This window comes from Ambystoma mexicanum, chromosome 6p (genome assembly GCF_040938575.1).
Source record: "Ambystoma mexicanum isolate Mex_15411 chromosome 6p, UKY_AmexF1_1, whole genome shotgun sequence".
In the NCBI taxonomy this organism is placed as follows: domain Eukaryota; kingdom Metazoa; phylum Chordata; class Amphibia; order Caudata; family Ambystomatidae; genus Ambystoma; species Ambystoma mexicanum.
In genome coordinates, this window is record NC_090935.1 from 1,111,036,310 (window position 1) to 1,111,058,222 (window position 21,913).

Here is a 21,913-nt window from a genome sequence, read left to right on the forward strand (position 1 = left end):
TTCTTTTCTCTCACAGGCACACATTTGGCTGCCCCTTGTAGGGGCACAGTACTCCACTCTCCAGACAAGCCCCCGATATGTTAGACCACTATAGGGGTGACTGGTGCAGTATAAAATATTCCTAACATGGCCTAACATAGCCAAGTGATCCACCAAACCGTCCACTGAAAAGCAGCATTTATACTTCCGCACACAAGCACACCAAGTGCATGCACCTATGTGTCTTCCCTCCAGCAAAACATAGGTTAAAAGCCCAGATTGATAATGAATTATTATCTGTATTAGAGACAAAATTGTATCATAGGACTGTCAGTCCATTGCTATGATCCATTTGATGGCTTTCATGTTATTAGGGTTTTAAGTGTAATTATTGTTTTATGAATTGTATGTAATAATGTTCGAAAAATTGTGTATTGTAAATGATAATGTCCTGTTAAATGTTGTATTTTATTTGCTTGAAAGGAGTCTAAGGTTACATTTCAACCATATAACACTAATAAAAAAATTGAAAACAATGAAAAGCCCTGGTTGAATCAATCACGCATCGCTCCACCATATGCAAGCTTTCCATTCATCCAGATCCACCCCCAGGGGAATGACTGGAAACTGAGAAGGCAATCACTATCACCTGGCAAAGGCGCGTGCATTCTCTTACTCGCCAAAACGACAAGGATCCAGCATCCAAGTGATCCGGGCCTGACTCATATGAGGTTACATACTCTTCACACATCTGCAAGAAAACAAAGAAAGACACACACCAATTGAATTGGTTAAATGTAGTTTACTCAAGGTGTCACGCGCGTAAATGTAATGTGCCTTATGTATGCTTGGACCGCTCTGTGAGGGGAGTCTCTGGATTTTGGGGTGTGTCATGGGCAGTGACTACGTCACTCCTCCTGCAGTGGGCAGGGACTGTGGACCTTTTATGCGCCGGAAGAATGAGAACAAGAAGAAACCATTAGAAAGGTTGGCGAGAGAGCGAAGAGGGAGAAGGGCCAGCCCAACAAGGTGTGATGCCTGGGACGCCATGCCTCGAGCCTCCCTGTGGGCACTCAAGAAGAGTCTAGAGTATATAAGGTCAGTCCCCCTTAAAACCAGGGACGACCTTAAGGAGGAGAGGAAGGACATGGGCACAAGGACTGACGGAGGAAGAGGAGGAGCTACTAGAGCCCAGGAACAGAGTAACTGGAGAGGGAAATCAAGAAGGTCGCACACACCCACGGTTCTGTGTGTTCGTTAGATGTGTGGCAGTAAGGAAGGGAGGGTGTGAGGAGATGGAGCCTCATGTCCCTACCAGGAGACACAACTGGCGACGAAGGGAAACGGACTGTGCATCCAAGGCCACCCGTCCGGTAGGGACTGCAAGCTGCACTGCAAGCTGTAAGCAAGAGGAAATCCGCCCGTAAATGGAGGAAGGGCAGTCTGCCTCACAGACAGGCTGATCCCAGCCCTGAGGAAGAGTGAGGGCAGTCCACCCGATACAATTTGCCGATCCCATTCGCATTGAGGGAGAAAAAGGCATTCCGCCCATTGCCGCCACAGAGGAAAGGGCACTCTGCCCAGGGCTACTAATGGTAATCCGCCCTGTTGAATGACAGCAGATGGCAGTCCGCCGCAGGAAACGAAGAAGGGCAATCCGCCTGGTGCCCGACTATGAGGCCAGCAGGAAGACTAATTTGACTTATTCTTTGAAGAAATTTCGTCCTGAAGAAGATGGTTTAAAAGTACCAGTATACCATCGAAACCGGTCAACCATACCAGTTGTGGCCCCACCACAACACAACTAGCTATTCCCCATACCACAAGGGGATACAGAGTAAACTCACTAAGAACTCACACAGTGTGGGTTCCTTCTAAAACAAGCCCCACAGTCTGTGGGTTTTGAGTGTTTTTTAAGAATAACTTTTTTCTTTCACCTTCCCAGCATTTGGGCAACCACCAGCATATAGTAAATGTGGAGTCATCAGGGTAATGAAAGATGGTTAAAAATCCTGTTGACCCCAATTACCACATGCTAACTGAAGCAGCCTGGTCCCAGACCACGAGATCTAATTCCCCTCTCGTAGGCACCTTCACCACCAATGGTTGCCCCCTGCCTGTTAGGCCGTGTTTGTCAAAATAGTTTTTAGCAAAATTGAGTGTGTTTTACAAATCACTATATATCCTTTTTAGAGAGTCAGGGACAGTCTCTTGACCTATCCCTCTTGGATAGGCATTGCACCATCCGCCGTCTAGGGACAGGCACCCCCCCTAAGGACAGAGTGTTCTTCCTGAGGGCCAGAATAGCTCATCATCCTGTTTTGTCCTTCGCCACTACCCCAAGTTGTTTGAATCACTCACTTTGACTCCAACTGCAATATACCTTATTTTCTCCCAAAGAACCATCCTTTTGTGTACCAATACTGTTGTTTACGGTTAGGGAAGGCAATAGCACTTCCAGCTTTTTTAGCCCATTAAATCCTGTTGTTTTCTCGTATTTTTCACACAGAAATTACGGCAGTCTGCTGCACGGAGGTCAAGGCAGTCTACCTTCAAGTAAAGAGCAGTCCGCCCAGGTGAGGAAGAGCCAGCCGCCCTCCAAACAAACGAGGCAATCCGCCTCCTGATCGAGATGGCAGTCTGCCGCATGGAGGGTAAGGCAGTCTGCCTTCAGGCATAGAAAAGGACACCCTGTCGATACCGGCTGGTGCAGCACAGTAGAGGGCGGTCCACCCATGCAAGTTGTCCATCCCGACCCGTGCAAGTGCTAGGAGAGCACCCGTCCAAGGAACAAAAGGCAATCCGCCCACATAGACCACCGATCTGGGGCCCAAAAGAAAAAATGTGAGGGCCCACGGAATACGCAGGAGAAAAGGGGGCTGTCTGTCCACGGGATCGGAGGGGCTGATCCCAAGCCCTGTCGGCAAGGAAAAGCAACCCGACAACCGCCTGCCCATCAGAGGCCCGTGTGCACGACCAAGGGCAAGAGTGCACCAACGATCGAGGTAATCTGCCTCCATACGAAAGCAAGGCAATATGCGGGAACTGCTGATGAAGGCACCCTGCCCGTTCCACGGCATCCACAGAGAAACGGTAGAGGACAAGACTATGGGCCATCTGCCCTCCGCAGTAATGAAGGGGGAACTGTCAAAGGGTGACCCTAGAAATAAAGAAGGAAGACTGCGCAAGCAGTGCTGGTTAAAGGACCAAAACAAGACGCAGGAAGAAGCGCATCCTGTTTGAAAGAAAAATAGGGGGGTAGGATACAAAGCAAAGTGAACACGTAAGACAGGAGACACTTCCGCTGGCCATCAGATGACAGTATGAGAGCCCACCAGAAAAAGAAAGACACCCAGCACAGACGGTGGAGCATGGTAGTCACGCAACAAGCAAAGGGAATGGTTATACACTTGAAGAAACCAAGCAGAAGAAGGGATACAGAGCAAAAGCAAAGGGGCAGAAGGAGTGAAGATGGCAATAGGAGAGTGCAGGATGCGACAACAAAAGGAGAACAAACAGATCATACAAAGGATTTGGCAGAGGACAAGATAAGGAATGAAGGAGACAAAAACAATAAGAGGAGTGTATTGAAGATGGAAAATAAAGTAATCATGGGGAAAGAAAAGGGTGACATGGGAAACGCGCAAGTAAACAAAAGAGGACGGGAGTCCAAAAAAAGCTCAAGGAAACAGAACAGTTCCTAGAAGACAAGAATGTCCCTGGTCCAGGGTGTAGTGGAAGGAGTAAAGGAGGTAAAAGAGCAAAGGACGCACAGGAGAAGAACGCGCAAGAGGGGAAAGCAGCCACCATGAAAGAAGAACTGCCATGGAGAAGCAGATAGGAGGAGATTGATTGATTGATTGTTTATTTGTATAGCGCCTATACACAATGTGTTTCAAAGCGCTTCAAGGAGGGAGGGAACATGGGAGAATACAGTTACATTCTAACAAGTCCTTGAAACAGATGAGAATGTGAAAAAATAACTATCAAATCATAACAGATAGTACAAGTGCATGGAACCCAAAGGGAGAGGAGAGGGGGTGAGGGGAAGGAGACAAAACTAGCAGTAACATTACTATGCCTGATGACAACTGTTGCAGTGCAAGAGTGACAAGAGGAGGGGGGAGGAGGGGAGGTGATGGAGGGAGAGAAGGGGTAAGGAGAGGAAGAAAACAAGTGACTATCCATTAAGGTTAAAGACTGTGCAAAATAGTGCTAGGGAGGGCGTGGAAGGAGAAGACAAGAAGGGAAAGGGGGGACAGACAAGCTGTTATCAGAGGTCCAGGGACCGATGATAAGAGTAAGTGCTAAGATAAAGTTTAAAGGTGGAGGAGGGAGATGCAAGAAGGCTGCAAAGGCAGGTGGCTACGAATTACTATACCTGGCGGCAATTGGGGTAGTGCCGGAAATTGACAGAAGGAGGGAAGGAAAGGGAAGGGGGGTGGATAGGGTGAGGGAGGAGAAAAGGGGCAGGCACAGGGTGTAAGGCAAGAAAGGGGAGAGTGGGCGGGTAGGAAGGGTAGCAAAGGGGCACTAACAGTATGCAGGGAGTGGGGGGTGGGATTAGACACTGGCGGGGGCAGGGGGCTACATGGAGTCATTGGCGGGATAGGGGGGACGTGGAGACACTGGTGGGGTGTAGGGGAGACACTGGCAGGGGGCAGGGGGGACATGGAGACACTGGCGGGGGCAGGGGAGACGTGGAGAACTGGCAGGGGACGTGGACATGGAGAAACTGGCGGGGCAGGGGGGACACTGGCGGGAGGCAAGGGGACATGGAGACACTGGCGGGGGACAAGGAGACACTGGCGGGGGCAGGGGACGTGGAGACACTGGCAGGGGGCAGGGGGGATGTGGAGACACTGGCAGGGGGGATGTGGAGACACTGCCGGGTGCAGGGGCATGTGGCGACACTGGTAGCGGGCATGGGGACGTGGAGACACTGGCAGGGGGGACATGGAGACACTGGCGGGGGCCAGGGGTAACGTGGAGACACTGGTGGGGGGACACTGGCGGGGAAGGGGGACAACGGCGGGGGCAGGGGGGACGTGGAGACACTGGTGGGGGGCAGGGGGGTGAGAGGGCACAATCACGGGACAAAAGAAGGGGTGGCTAGTGGCGTAGCATGGTGGACAGGGGTAGACAGAGCCTTTGGCGATATCCTTAGTAGACCAGGGCCGGCTCCCGCCTCCCGGTTGCACTGATTGGCCTTTCAAGGCCAGGGCAACCACTGGGAGGGGGCAGAGGTCAGGCAAGGCACCTTGGCGAAGGCAATACGGTGCAGTGTGGCCATCTTGGAATGGCCTGAAGATAAGAGGCAGCAGTTTGTGAAAAAGGAGAGAGGAAGTCCAAAAACCGAGATAATGGCTCAAAAATAGTTCTTGGATTGCATTTCGTGCAGTCCTCCAGCTGCCCAGACAATTAACACAATTTTTCAGCAACAATGCCAAAGTCAGCGCCTCCATCGGCGCCCGTCAGAAAACAAAGATACGATGCAAGGAAAATACAGTGAATGGCCACAAGTGATTACAATACCGACTGCAGCAACCCCAAAGGGTTCACCCTGGATCAAGGACATGACAAGGTATCCCCTAGTCAAGGTGGAAGGATAAGTGGAGAACAGCCAAGGAGTTCACGACGCGAGCCAAGAAGCCCACCTGAGAGAAGCAAAAAGACACCGATCCCACAATGACGATAAGCAGGGCGGAGGTGTTGTGGAGTAAATAAGGTCAGTCTCCCTTAAAACCGGGGAAAACTTAAAGAGGAGAAGAAGGAAATGGTCACAGGGACTGAAGGAGGAAGAGGGGGGGGCTACTAGAGCCTGGAAACTGAGTAAAGAGGGTCACACACACCTATGGCTTTGTGTATTCATTAGAAGTGTGGCTGTAAGGAAGAGAGGATGCAAGGAGACTGGGCCTCATGTCCCTACCAGGAGACACAACAAACCCTGGTCTAGGCTGAGCATATGTCGTGCAGGCCACTGTTGATGATCGTAGCGACGGGGCCAGTAAATGCCATGTGTGGCTTGGGTGAAAATATGCAATAAGTGGAGCCTGCACACTGCGAGACCCAGGCTGCATTAACGTGGCCGCCCAGGTGACGGGAGGACATGCCTTTGGCACCGGGTCCAGAACGCTGCCTCGCCCGGTAAGGCAGGGACTGGGCAGAAATGGTGGCGTGCCGTTGAGCTCATTACAGGCCAGCAGCGTGTGGAGCAGCTGCAGCAGAGGAATCCTGTAGTGTTGTCTATGCTTGTGGCAGTGGGAGGTAGGACTCATCTCAGCCTGACCTGGGGCCAGATGGGGTATGTTTTGGAGAGGTAGCATGTCCCAAGGAGCCAGGAGTGGAGCATAGAACCACTGTGTGGTCCTTGGCTGAATAATGTGATGCTCACGCAGGACAGCCGGAGCATTGTTGAGGGCTTATCCTGGCATGACATTACCAGGAGGAGCGGATTCATGCGACAGAGTGGGTGGTTCCTTGATGGATGGCATTGCAGGGACATGGCGGTGCGTGGATTAAGAAGAAGAGTCACCGACCGGTGAGTTGGCTAATTCATTCATTCATTCATTCAGTGCGGCAGCTGGATTAACCTGTTATGAGCCTAATGTTTTTGGGAGGGTGTGGAATAGGCCATTGCTGGAGCCTGAATACAGGTATCTATGGGGGCTGTGTATGGTGGTGGTATAACACCCAGGCTAGTCTATCTGCAGTAGCCTTCAGTGCTGTCTTTGAGCAAAGAGTGTAGGGCTGCGGTTGGCACAATAGCTTGATCCGAGACCAATATGTCAGCCATCTTTAGTCAGAATTGGTTGCAACGGCGTAAAGTGTAGCCACAATGCCTCAGTAACAGAGTGTAGCCCAGCCCTCATGAGATCATGATATGATAAGATAGGTTATTTATAACACGCTTAATACCCATAGGTTTCTAAGCGCAGAGCTGGGGATCGAACCCGTGTTGCTCCGTGTTGTCTTGCTTCCAAGGCGAGCACGTTGCCGCTGAGCTATTCTCCCAAGACTAGATCATGATTAGATGGCAAGTTACCACCGGAGGTGAAACTAGGTTATGTACAGTGAACATTTACATCTTAATCTACAGTTTAATGGAAATCTGTCTATGGGGCAAAACCGCCGCCATGGTGTCCTGTGATCTTGACTACTTAGAGGGTACGGCCCTGAACAAAGGAATGTAGCCCACCTCTGGATGGCCTCCTTTATTCCTCATAAGGCACATTTTCTCCACAGCTGGCCTGGGGGAGAGTTGGCGCACAGTCGTCCTCCTCTGGACTGGTGGGAAAGAGGATACCACTAGCAGGCCAGAGTGAAAGTACCCCGGGCTACACAAGTCCATCAAAAGGCAACTAGAAAAATGACCAGGGCAGCACTTAATAGGAGCAAAGTGCAGGTTTGCGTAACCTCCCAAGGCCTGTGCCTCACCAACAAATCATCCCTACAAAAGACTAAAAACAGCCCAGCCCAGAGGTAACACGTCACACATCTCAGTGATCGCCGCGTTCATCCAACCCGTGCCCCGCTGCATGTTCCACTAAAATGGGTTTTCTCAAAATGCATTTAATTAGTGATGTTTTGCATAGCACTGGACATGCAGAGCAGAGGACTTCCGAGTGGTGTAGAAGCAATTCAGGGCAAGTACATCTTTTATAGTTCAAAGAAAAGGACTAGAGAACTCTCTCTTTGGGGACAATTGTAACAATAAATAAATAAATACCGTTTTTCTTCAGAACCGTTTCTAAAAGTTAATTCCTCTGCACACTCGTTTTGCTAAAATACGAATTCAAGAAATTTCATTTGCAGAGCTTAGTTTTTCCATTCATAAATAAACTGGATAAGTATGGATTAAACCGAGTTTTTTTCAGCTGGCAACAATTATTTTTTTTTATTTGCTTCATGTGGATTTGTATAGCACAAACCTATCGCGGTGCTCTGTACCTAGCACAGGCGGCCATTTTATAAAGTGCAGGTGAGCACAGTGTGTGGAGTCCTAGAGCAGACATTGGTCTTGTGTCAGTGTTGTGTCCTATTTCTATGGACGTGCATTGTCATTATGTGTGTCCTTTCTCTTTGTTGATGCCAGGGTGGCGGGGCGACGCCACGGAAAGGGAAGAGGCGGGGTTACCGCCTGGGAGTGCAGTTTTGGCGCGGATAATAAAGGAGAGTAGATCTCATTTACCCCGGCTCCCGCGTCTCATTTCATGCGCCTGATTTATTTGCATGCTTTATTGATCACGGGGTTCCGATCCCGTCGGAACTCAACATTGGCGACGAGGACGACTGACCCAATCACGCGGAGGAACGCAGAAAGCCCCGACCCCAGCGTCACACCAAGTCAAAGAGGCGGTGGTGGAAAGGCGCCCGCCAACTCACGCACACTGCAAGAGAAAAGGCCGCTTGCTGTCCAGTGACGTCCCATGCAGACCAGATCACCGCTAGCCCCCACATTCAACCGGCGAGGCCGTGCTGAAGAAGGAAGACGAGGTGGACCCGCAGTGCACACCAGTCCAGTGAGTAGAGTGCCACAGCAGCGCAGCTCAGACACACCTACTAACATGTCGGCAGACAACACTGACAGCGGCCTACAGAGCCCTCAAGTCAGCTCCACTCCGAGAGCAGCCAGTAACAGTGAGGACATTTCCTCTGAATCTTTGCAGCTACAAGCAGTCCCTCATTTTGATATGACTGATACCAATAGCCTGGCCCCCAGATGGGCTCGCTGGCTGAAAGAACTCCACATTTACATTGATGCATCTGGTGTGAGAGAAGAACGCCGGTTGAGAGGCATCCTGCTTCACTCATTGGGTCCCATGGTGCGGGACATTGTATTCGAAATGCCTGAAGCCAACACCAACTCATTTCAAGGTATAATTGACTCATTAAATGCATACTTCGCACCCCTAAGGAATGTCCACTATGAGAGACATGTCTTCCATACAACTACACAAGACAAAGAAGAGAGCATGGATAATTTCATCATGAGGCTAAGGAAGAGAGCCAAATACTGTGACTTTGACAAATATTCCACTGCAGAGGCCATAAAATCACAAGCCATCGCAGGGTGTGGTTCTCCTGACTTTCGCAAAAAATTACTGCAAAAGAGCAGGACATTGGAAGAGATTCTTCAAAATTGCAAGAGCGGACGCTGCATTAACCCTGCAAACCGAGTCTCTGGGTAACATCTCCATCACACAAAATGCCAAGTCAGCGTCGCTCTGCCCCATCCGCACACCTGCTGGCCCGTCAGAACAAAAGAAATGCTACCGATGTGGATTCCGCTTTCCCCATGTAGGCCCATGTCCCGCGATTGGACATCAGTGTGATAAATGCGGGGGGGAAAACCATTTCCAATCCGTTTGCAAGAACATTAAATTCCTCCAAAGCACAGGAAGCACGAGAGAGAGGCTCCACGTATGAAAGGAGGCATTCTCACAGTTCACCCAAGGAACACGCGCCACCCTCGAGAAGGCGAGAAGAAAGGAGAGATACATCCAACCACCGCGAGAGCAGACACCACTCCCCGCACCGCAGAACAAGACAAAGGATCAGATACGTGGATAATTCGCCTCAGGAGAGACAAACAAACAGGTCATCTTCATCCAGTGGGGAGAGAAAGCGAGCATACGTACACGCCATCGGAAATGCCACTGCGGCTGAATACAGTCCGACCTTGTTACTCCAATTGAATGGGCAAAACCTAGAATTTCTGATCGACACAGGCGCCACTGTTAATGTGATAAATGACATGATATACACATCTCTGCAAAGAAAGAAAGACTTACAGGAAGCTGACACGCTAATATACCCCTACGGGTCCAACAAACCGCTAGACTGCATCGGAATGTTTAATGCCCACTGTCAATACAAAGAGCAGAGCCAGAAAATAAAAACATACGTAATTAAAGGAGACGTTCCGGGAGGAAGCATCCTAAGCTTCCGCACGGCCATACAAATGGGTCTAATTAATATCATGTATCAGATCATGTCTGCATACACCTCCAGCGCCAAAGACATGATTCAGAAGTTATTTCCTTCACTTTTCAAGGGACTGGGGCGCCTAAAGGATAGGCAAATCAAACTACACATCAACCAACAGGTGAAACCCATTGCTCAGCACTACCGGGGCATTCCCCTCAATATACAAAGGCAAGTAGAAGACGAGATACACTCACTACTCCACCAGGACATAATTGAACCAGCGTCGGGCCCAACCCCATGGGTGTCGCCAATAGTCCCAGTACCCAAGAAAGATAGTACCTCCAAAATACGCATCTGTGTGGACATGCGTGCACCAAATGTAGCCATTGAAAGAGAACGACACTTGGCTCCACGCATGACTGACATGATACACCTTCTCCACGGAGCCACCACTTTCTCGAAACTTGACCTGAACAAAGGTTATCATCAGCTCGAACTTCACCCTTCATCACGGTATATCACCACATTCTCAACTCATCTGGGACTTTTCAGATATAAAAGACTAAGCTTTGGAGTGTCGTCTGCGGACGAAATCTTTCAGAATGAAATACACCAAATAATAAAACACATTCCCCACTGTTTGAATTACAGTGATGACATTCTCATTTTCGGCAACTCCCAAGAAAGTCATGACGACACTCTAAGAAGGGTTTGCATGGCGTTAGAAAACGCTCATCTCACTCTCAACCCGGAAAAATGTGAGATTAGCAAAACCACGCTCAAATTCTTTGGACACATATTCTCAAACAAAGGCATGCGTCCAGATCCAGAGAAAGTACAAGCACTGGTGGATGCCCCCACTCCCACCTCATCATCGGCCATACGATCCTTTCTGGGCATGGCGAGCTATTGCACGAGATATATTCAAGACTTTGCGTCGGTGAGCACCCCGTTAAGGGTCCTCACCGGAAAAGACCAGGAGTTTGAATGGACAACAGAATGCGAAAAAGCTTTCCAGGAAATCAAACAACGCATATCATCACCTTCATGTATGGCCTACTATGACCCTGATTACGACACAGAACTCACAGTAGATGCCAGCCCAGTAGGCCTGGGTGCCATTCTAGCTCAATCCAGACCGGGAGCCCCTCCCAATTCACCCAAGCGCATAGTAGCCTATGCCAGTCGGAGCTTGTCAAAGACAGAATGTGCGTATTCGCAACCCGAAAAGGAAAGCCTCGCAGTTGTATGGGCGTGCGAACACTACCATCTCTTCCTATATGGCCGCCCATTCACTGTTGTTACAGATCACCAGGCGCTGACAACGATATATGGCAAACCCACTGCCAAAATGCCTCCCCGGATTGCCAGATGGGGTCTGCGTCTACAAGAATATTCCTTCAAGATTGTGCATCGACCAGGTAAAGAAAACAATCTTGCTGATTTTCTGTCAAGATACCCGTTACCAGCTCAAGTGGAACGCCAGTCCACAAAAGCAAACCAATACATCAACTTTTTGGTCAACAATGCACTTCCAAAGCATGTCTCCATCGCTCAACTTGTGGAAGCCACGTCGGCAGACAAGCTCCTACCAATTGTAAAGGAGTGTCTGCGAACGGACCGTTGGTACAGCAAAGAACTGACGGAAGCAGAGAAAGTGCAACTTCGTGTTTTCAAGCTGATACAACACACATTGTCTGTGTCCCCTGAAGGTCTGCTCCTTAAAGAGAACAGAATTGTAATCCCCACCAGCCTGCAAAAACAAATACTGGACATAGCTCACGCTGGCCACCGTGGCATAGTGTCCACAAAGAGACAACTGAGAACAAAGGTCTGGTTCCCAAAACTGGATGAACAAGTGGAACAAATCCTAGGCAACTGCCTCACATGCCAGGCGGTGGGGCCCCGAACATTCCCAGCACCCCTCCAGTCGTCAGAGATGCCTCTGCAGGTGTGGGACAGAGTGGCCGTAGACATGTTTGGACCTTTGGCAAATGGGAAATATGTGCTGGTAATTGTGGACGAAATGTCAAGATTCCCTGAAGTACATCTCATTCACTCAACAAGTGCACAAGCCGTGATACCTGCTCTGGACAAGACCTTTTCTGACTATGGCATACCATCAATAGTAAAGTCAGACAATGGTCCACCATTCAGTGGGCACGACTTCGCAATGTTCGCGGAACATCTCGGTTTTCAACATAGAACAATCACACCACTGTGGCCACAAGCAAATGGAATGGCCGAGAAGTTCATGAGCTCTCTCAAGAGAACCCTCCAAGTATGCTCAATCACAAATCGTTCATTCATGCAGGCCATCTGCACTCTCCTACGAGAATACAGGAATACTCCACATAGCACCACAGGGGTGTGTCCATCCACACCAATGTTTTGCCGTATCATACGAACACAACTGCCTCATAACCCCCGTGCCCTACCATCGCCAACCATAGTCGGTGACGCACTCAATCGTGACAAGCGAAGCAAAGAAAAAGCAAAGGCATACACTGACCAAAAGAGGCAAGCCAAGTCTTGTCACATTGAAGTGGGCGACGTGGTGTTAGTAAGACAAGAACAAAACACCAAGGACACCCCAGCGTTCAGACCTGAACCCTTAGAGGTGACACACGTCAACGGCTCTATGATAACAGCTGCCAGCCCACGGGGAACCATTACGAGAAACTCGTCATTCTTCAAAAACTTTGAGGGAAGCACTGAACAAGCCACTGATCGCTTGAGGAATGACTATGAATCCTCAGATGTGGAGTCCGAATACCGGATGGAAGAACGTGATGCGGATGACAGCGACAGTGACACACCTATGGACTGTGAGAAGACACCACGGAGGAGCCCGTCCAAAAGGAACATACGCCGACCCACTCGGTGGATAGGAGAAATGAAGTAACACGCACTCCTCATTTAAGTGAGGGGGAGATGTTGTGTCCTATTTCTATGGACGTGCATTGTCAGTATGTGTGTCCTTTCTCTTTGTTGATGCCAGGGTGGCGGGGCGACGCCACGGAAAGGGAAGAGGCGGGGTTACCGCCTGGGAGTGCAGTTTTGGCGCGGATAATAAAGGAGAGTAGATCTCATTTACCCCGGCTCCCGCGTCTCATTTCATGCGCCTGATTTATTTGCATGCTTTATTGATCACGGGGTTCCGATCCCGTCGGAACTCAACAGTCAGGGCTGCAGCAATATGGCGTCAGAAATACTACACTTTGGAGGAGAGAAGAGAGTGAAAAGTGGATTTCTTGCATTGGGGTGTCCCGAACACGAGTGCAATGGACACATTAGCAAAACAGCATGAGCCATGACAACAGCGTTTAGCCACATGCAGGTGCCATTGGTTGGATTACGTCACTGGTAGTTCTGCGTTTTTTGGGAAGAGGGTGGGATGAGGACATGGATGCTGAAATTGGGCCTGGGAGAATCCTTCCACGCTTTCATGAACTGCCATATCCCCCTCGGCTACGGTTTAATTGTTCAAACCTGTGCGTGTCAATGAAAAATAATGGCTGCATGTCCTTTGAAGAAGGAAAACGTGCAATTTCGCGGTAAGCAGCAAGTACCAAAAAGCGCGCCAAGAGGAAAAGAGAAGAGGATTAGCAGCTTACTTAACACATGGCAAATTGTGTCTGTGGACAATTGCATATGGAATAATGGATGCCTTACAACCAACATCTGCTTCATGCACAAGGCTTCCCAACATTTCGACTGAATCTGACAAGCCCTGCTTGTGATTAAAAGTCCAATATTACTTTTGTTTAAGCCTTGTGTGCGTTGTTGGAAATGTCGCACCCAGGTCTTGCTGCACTGAGCTATAACAACCGGGACTTGTTGCTTCCGTCTTCGCTTCCGCCCAGGGCTGTGGGGACTTCTGCTAAACTGCCCTCATTTTAGGGATCCGATCAAAATAGCAGCCATTCCGCGTCATGCATGCCAGGTGCTTGGACCTAATTATCCAAAACACATTTTCTTCACTCCGAGTGGAGAATAATGTTTTTGAAAGAACGGGCCAAACAGCATTAGACTGGGGGTAGTACATTTTCGCAAAACAATCACAGATTTAGCTAAATCGGGAGTTGTGTTTCACAAGTCTGAAGGAACATCGTGGCTCCGTTGTTTTGGCACCACATTAAAAGTCCCAGACTTGAAAACAGGCCACATTCTTTCGTTGAACAATAACTGCAAAACATCTGAGTCAGAAAGCCTGGTAGTGTATTGTGCAAGGCATTCCAGTGGAATGTGGTTCCCTCTGGAATGAAGACATTGAGATCAAGCAGAGGCAGCTGTAAATGGGTTCATTTCACTATATAAAGTGCTTATGACTAAGCCCTGTACAAGTTTACAAAAAGAGCTACCAAAAATGACATGATCCAGGGGCAAAGAGCATGCTGGTGCATTCCTAACAATGGAGGGTAGCCAGAAGGTGAGCAGTGAGAGGGTAACGGAAAGAAGCAAGAGTGGGGACTGAGCGGAAAGAGGAAAGAGTACGGAAGCGCATACCAAAACTTGGCAGCCAGGGTGGAGAGCGAGCAGAAATGGGACTGAGCAAGTGGAGGATGGGGAAAGGGAGACAAAGGCAGAAGAGGCTGGGAGGGAGATAAATGGAAACAAGAGAGAGCGAGAGGAACGGGCAGACCCATTAACACATTTAAAGGCAACTCAAAGGTAATACAACCAGAGGTGAGCTGGAAAAGAAAGCCAATCTGAGAGCATCTAAGGAAGTAGAGCTCTGAGAGTGGGGAGGGAGCAAAAGTAGAAGGGGGATGAATAGCAGAGTTGAAAGTAGAGTGTAGGACAGAGGGAGTGTAGGCTGGAAGTCTGAGTAGTAAGGAGCAATATACAAGACTGGAACAGGCCAGTGTAGGACAAGAGAGGACAAGCAGAAGTCAGGGGAATGCCTTTGCAGATGTTCTGAAGTTGAAAATCACAGAAACGAGCAAGAGAAGAAAGCAAGAGACAAAAGAGAGTGAAAAATCTAAAATATTGCCAACATTCCGGGCTGGAGAAGAAAGTTGGATGGAATCAAGGGATACATGAGTGTTTCTGAAGGGGGCAGTCAATTATGAGCTGAGAATGTGGGGAAGAAGAGCATTTCAGGTGCACAAGAGCCATGGAGAAGAGAATTGCAAATCATGCAGAGCTTAATAGAAGAGGGCAGACAGGTGCAGAAACGTGAAGCCGATCAGTGGAAAAAGAGAAAAGAAATGTGGGTGTCATGAGCATAAAAGGGATAGTTTGGACCAAAAGAGAGAATGATAGAAGAGAGTGGAATATTATGTGGATAAAACAGTGTCAAGGGCCAAGCACTCAACCTCGGAAGGCACCAGGAGCACAGAAAGAATTGCCAGCCCAAGACACAGCATAGAAGCAAAGGGAAAGCTCTGTCCGATTGATGAACATGTGACTTTGCTGATTTCCTAGAAGGTATAGGTTGCTGCGGGTGGAAAGCATCCACCTCAGTCATGCAGCATGCTGGCACAAGACTATCTCCCACAGCTGGCTGCACAGGGGTACTTCTGCAGTGGCCTGAGTCTCCTGAAGGGGCACAGGTTCATGACGAGTTAGGAGGACCTGCACCTGTGGAAAGCATCTGCCTCAGTCGAGCAGCATGCTGGCACAAGATTATCTCCCGCAGCTGGCTGCACAGGGATGCTTCTGCAGTGGCCTGAGTCTCCTGACGGGGTACAGTTCCATGAAGAGTTGGGAGGACCTGCACCTGTGGAAAGCATCCGCCTCAGTCATGCAGCATGCTGGCACAAGACTATCTCCCACAGCTGGCTGCACAGGGATACTTCTGCAGTGGCCTGAGTTTCCTGAAGGGGCACAGTTCCATGAAGAGTTGGGAGGACCTGCCCCTGTGATAAGCATCCGCCTCAGTCGTGCAGCATACTGGCACAAGACTATCCCCCGCAGCTGGCTGCACAGGGATACCTCGGCAGTGGCCTGAGTCTCCTGAAGGGGCACAGTTCCATGAAGAGTTGGGAGGACCTTTACCTGTGGAAAGCATCCGCCTCAGTCGTGCAGCATACTGGCACAAGACTATGTCCTGCAGCTGGCTAGACAGGGATACTTCTGCAGTGGCCTGAGTCTCCTGAAGGGGCACAGTTCCATGACAAGTTGGGAGGACCTGCACCTGTGGAAAGCGTCCGCCTCAGTCGAGCAGCATGCTGGCACAAGACTATCTCCCGCAGCTGGCTGCACAGGGATACTTCTGCAGTGGCCTGAGTCTCCTGAAGGGGCACAGTTCCATGAAGAGTTGGGTGGACCTGCAACTGTGGAAAGCATCCTCCTCAGTCGTGCAGCATACTGGCACAAGACTATCTCCCGCAGCTGGCTGCACAGGGATACTTCTGCAGTGGCCTGAGTCTCCTGAAGGGGCACAGTTCCATGAAGAGTTGGGAGGACCTGCACCTGTGGAAAGCATCCGCCTCAGTCGTGCAGCATGCTTGCAAAAGACTATCTCCCGCAGCTGGCTGCACAGGGATACTTCTGCAGTGGCCTGAGTCTCCTGACGGGGCACAGTTCCATGAAGAGTTGGGAGGACCTGCACCTGTGGAAAGCATCCGCCTCAGTCATGCAGCATGCTGGCACAAGATTATCTCCCGCAGCTGGCTGCACAGGGATACTTCTGCAGTGTCCTGAGTCTCCTGAAGGGGCACAGTTCCATGACGAGTTGGGAGGACCTGCACCTGTGGAAAGCATCCGCCTCAGTCGAGCAGCATGCTGACACAAGACTATCTCCCGCAGCTGGCTGCACAGGGATACTTCTGCAGTGGCCTGAGTCTCCTGACGGGGCACAGTTCCATGAAGAGTTGGGAGGACCTGCACATGTGGAAAGCATCCGCGTCAGTCGTTCAGCATGCTGGCACAAGACTATCTCCCGCAGATGGCTGCACAGGGATACTTCTGCAGTGGCCTGAGTCTCCCAAAGGGGCAGAGTTCCATGAAGAGTTGGGAGGACCTGCACCTGTGGAAAGCATCCGCCTCAGTCGTGCAGCATGCTGGCACAAGACTATCTCCCGCTGTTGGCTGCACAGGGATACTTTTGCAGTGGCCTGAGTCTCCCTGAGTCTCCTGAAGGGGCACAGTTCCATGAAGAGTTGGGAGGACTTGCACCTGTGGAAAGCATCCGACTCAGTCGTGCAGCATGCTGGCACAAGAATATCTCCCGCTGTTGGCTGCACAGGGATACTTCTGCAGTGGCCTGAGTCTCCCTGAGTCTCCTGAAGGGGCACAGTTCCATGAAGAGTTGGGAGGACTTGCACCTGTGGAGAGCATCCGCCTCAGTCGTGCAGCATGCTGGCACAAGACTATCTCCCACTGTTGGCTGCACAGGGATACTTCTGCAGTGGCCCGAGTCTCCCTGAGTCTCCTGAAGGGGCACAGTTCCATGAAGAGTTGGGAGGACTTGCACCTGTGGAAAGCATCCGACTCAGTCATGCAGCATGCTGGCACAAGACTATCTCCCGATGCTGGCTGCACAGGGATACTTCTGCAGTGGCCTGAGTCTCCTGAAGGGGCACAGTTACATGAAGAGTTGGGTGGACCTGGACCTGTGGAAAGCATCCGCCTCAGTCGTGCAGCATGCTGGCACAAGACTATCTCCCGCAGCTGGCTGCACAGGGATACTTCTGCAGTGGCCTGAGTCTCCTGAAGGGGCACAGTTCCAGGAAGAGTTGGGAGGACCTGCACCTGTGAAAGCATCCGCCTCAGTCATGCAGCATGCTGGCACAAGACTATCTCCCGCAGCTGACTGCACAGGGATACTTCTGCAGTGGCCTGAGTCTCCTGAAGGGGCACAGTCCCATGAAGAGTTGAGTGGACCTGGACCTGTGGAAAGCATCCGCCTTAGTCGTGCAGCATGCTGCCACAAGACTGTCTCCCGCAGCTGGCTAGACAGGGATACTTCTGCAGTGGACTGAGTCTCCTGAAGGGGCACAGTTCCATGAAGAGTTGGGAGGACTTGCACCTCTGGAAAGCATCCGACTCAGTCGTGCAGCATGCTGGCACAAGACTATCTCCCGCCGCTGGCTGCACAGGGATACTTCTGCAGTGGCCTGAGTCTCCTAAAGGGGCACAGTTCCATGAAGTGTTGGGGGGACCTTCACCTATGGAAAGCATCCGCCTCAGTCGTGCAGCATGCTGGCACAAGACTATCTCCCGCAGCTGGCTGCACAGGGATACTTCTGCAGTGGCCTGAGTCTCCTGAAGGGACACAGTTCCATGAATAGTTGGGAGGACCTGCATCTGTAGAAATCATCCGCCTCAGTCGTGCAGCATGCTGCACAAGACTATCTCCCGCAGCTGGCTGCACAGGGATACTTCTGCAGTGGCCTGAGTCTCCTGAAGGGGCACAGTTCCATGAAGAGTTGGGAGGACCTGCACCTGTGAAAGCATCCGCCTCAGTCGTGCAGCATGCTGCACAAGACTATCTCCTGCAGCTGGCTGCACAGGGATACTTCTGCAGTGGCCTGAGTCTCCTGAAGGGGCACAGTTCCATGAAGAGTTGGGAGGACCTGCACCTGTGGAAAGCATCCGCCTCAGTCTTGCAGCATACTGGCACAAGACTATGTCCCGCAGCTGGCTGCACAGGGATACTTCTGCAGTGGCCTGAGTCTCCTGAAGGGGCACAGTTCCATGAAGAGTTGGGAGGACCTGCACCTGTGGAAAGCATCCGCCTCAGTCGTGCAGCATGGTGGCACAAGACTATCTCCCGCAGCTGGCTGTACAGGGATACCTTTGCAGTGGCCTGAGTCTCCTGAAGGGGCACAGTTGCATGAAGAGTTGGGGGGACCTTCACCTATGGAAATCATCTGCCTCAGTCGTGCAGCATGCTGGCACAAGACTATCTCCCGCAGCTGGCTGCACAGGGATACTTCTGCAGTGGCCCGAATCTCCTGAAGGGACACAGTTCCATGAATAGTTGGGAGGACCTGCATCTGTGGAAATCATCCGCCTCAGTCGTGCAGCATGCTGCACAAGACTATCTCCCGCAGCTGGCTGCACAGGGATACTTCTGCAGTGGCCTGAGTCTCCTGAAGGGGCACAGTTCCATGAAGAGTTGGGAGGACTTGCACCTGTGGAAAGCATCTGCCTCAGTCGTGCAGAATGCTGGCACAAGACTATCTCCCGCAGCTGGCTTCACAGGGATACTTCTGCAGTGGCCTGTGTCTCCTGAAGGGGCACAGTTCCATGAAGAGTTGGGAGGACCTGCACCTGTGGAAAGCATCCGCCTCAGTCATGGAGCATGCTGGCACAAGACTATCTCCCGCAGCTGGCTGCACAGGGATACTTCTGCAGTGGCCTGAGTCTCCTGAAGGGGCAAAGTTCCATGAAGAGCGTGGAGGACCTGCACCTGTGGAAAGCATCCGCCTCAGTCGTGCAGCATGCTGGCACAAGACTATCTCCCGCAGCTGGCTGCACAGGGATACCTTTGCAGTGGCCTGAGTCTCCTGAAGAGGCACAGTTGCATGAAGAGTTGGGAGGACTTGCACCTGTGGAAAGCATCCGCCTCAGTCGTGCAGCATGCTGGCACAAGACTATCTCCCGCTGTTGGCTGCACAGGGATACTTCTGCAGTGGCCTGAGTCTCCCTGAGTCTCCTGAAGGGGCACAGTTCCATGAAGAGTTGGGAGGACCTGCACCTGTGGAAAGCATCCGCCTCAGTCGTGCAGAATGCTGGCACAAGACAGTCTCCCGCAGCTGGCTGCACGGGGATACTTCTGCAGTGGCCTGAGTCTCCTGAAGGGGCACAGTTCCATGAAGAGTCGGGTGGACCTGAACCTGTGAAAAGCATCCGCTTAAGTCGTGCAGCATGCTGCCACAAGACTGTCTCCCGCAGCTGGATGCACAGGGATACTTCTGCAGTGGCCTGAGTCTCCTGAAGGGGCACAGTTCCATGAAGAGTTGGGAGGACCTGCACCTGTGGAAAGCATCCGCCTCAGTCGTGCAGCATGCTGGCAGAAGACTATCTCACGCAGCTGGCTGCACAGGGATACTTCTGCAGTGGCCTCAGTCTCCTGAAGGGGCACAGTTCCATGAAGAGTTGGGAGGACCTGCACCTGTGGAAAGCATCCGCCTCAGTCGTGCAGCATGCTGCACAAGACTATCTCCTGCAGCTGGCTGCACAGGGATACTTCTGCAGTGGACTGAGTCTCCTGAAGGGGCACAGTTCCATGAAGAGTTGGGAGGACCTGCACCTGTGGAAAGCATCCGCCTCAGTCGTGCAGCATGCTGCCACAAGACTGTCTCCCGCAGCTGGCTAGACAGGGATACTTCTGCAGTGGCCTGAGTCTCCTGAAGGGGCACAGTTCCATGAAGAGTTGGGAGGACTTGCACCTCTGGAAAGCATCCGACTCAGTCGTGCAGCATGCTGGCACAAGACTATCTCCCGCCGCTGGCTGCACAGGGATACTTCTGCAGTGGCCTGAATCTCCTAAAGGGGCACAGTTCCATGAAGTGTTGGGGGTCCTTCACCTATGGAAAGCATCCGCCTCAGTCGTGCAGCATGCTGGCACAAGACTATCTCCCGCAGCTGGCTGCACAGGGATACTTCTGCAGTGGCCTGAGTCTCCAGAAGGGACACAGTTCCATGAATAGTTGGGAGGACCTGCATCTGTGGAAATCATCCGCCTCAGTCGTGCAGCATGCTGCACAAGACTATCTCCCGCAGCTGGCTGCACAGGGATACTTCTGCAGTGGCCTGAGTCTACTGAAGGGGCACAGTTCCATGAAGAGTTGGGAGGACTTGCACCTGTGGAAAGCATCTGCCTCAGTCGTGCAGAATGCTGGTACAAGACTATCTCCTGCAGCTGGCTGCACAGGGATACTTCTGCAGTGGCCTGAGTCTCCTGAAGGGGCACAGTTCCATGAAGAGTTGGGAGGACCTGCACCTGTGGAAAGCATCCGCCTCAGTCGTGCAGCATGCTGGCACAAGACTATGTCCCGATGCTGGCTGCACAGGGATACTTCTGCAGTGGCCTGAGTCTCCTGAAAGGGCACAGTTCCATGAAGGGTTGGGAGGACCTGCACCTGTGGAAAGCATCCGCCTCAGTCGTGCAGCATGCTGGCACAAGACTATCTCCCGCAGCTGGCTGCACAGGGATACTTCTGCAGTGGCCTGAGTCTCCTGAAGGGACACAGTTCCATGAATAGTTGGGAGGACCTGCATCTGTGGAAATCATCCGCCTCAGTCGTGCAGCATGCTGCACAAGACTATCTCCCGCAGCTGGCTGCACAGGGATACTTCTGCAGTGGCCTGAGTCTCCTGAAGGGGCACAGTTCCATGAAGAGTTGGGAGGACCTGCACCTGTGGAAAGCATCCGTCTCAGTCGTGCAGCATGCTGGCACAAGACTATCTCCCGCTGTTGGCTGCACAGGGATACTTCTACAGTGGCCTGAGTCTCCCTGAGTCTCCTGAAGAGGCACAGTTCCATGAAGAGTTGGGAGGACCTGCACATGTGGAAAGCATCCTACTCAGTCGTGCAGAATGCTGGCACAAGACAATCTCCCGCATCTGGCTGCACAGGGATACTTCTGCAGTGGCCTGAGTCTCCTGAAGCGACACAGTTCCATGAAGAGTTGGGTGGACCTGAACCTGTGGAAAGCATCCTCCTCAGTCGTGCAGAATGCTGGCACAAGACAATCTCCCGCAGCTGGCTGCACAGGGATACTTCTGCAGTGGCCTGAGTCTCCTGAAGGGGCACAGTTCCATGAAGAGTTGGGAGGACCTGCACCTGTGGAAAGCATCCGCCTCAGTCGTGCAGCATGCTGGCAGAAGACTATCTCCCGCAGCTGGCTGCACAGGGATACTTCTGCAGTGGCCTGAGTCTCCTGAAGGGGCACAGTTCCATGAAGAGTTGGGAGGACCTGCACCTGAGGAAAGCATCCGCCTCAGTCGTGCAGCATGCTCGCACAAGACTATCTCCCGCAGCTGGCTGCACTGGGATACTTCTGCAGTGGACTGAGTCTCCTGAAGGGGCACAGTTCCATGAAGA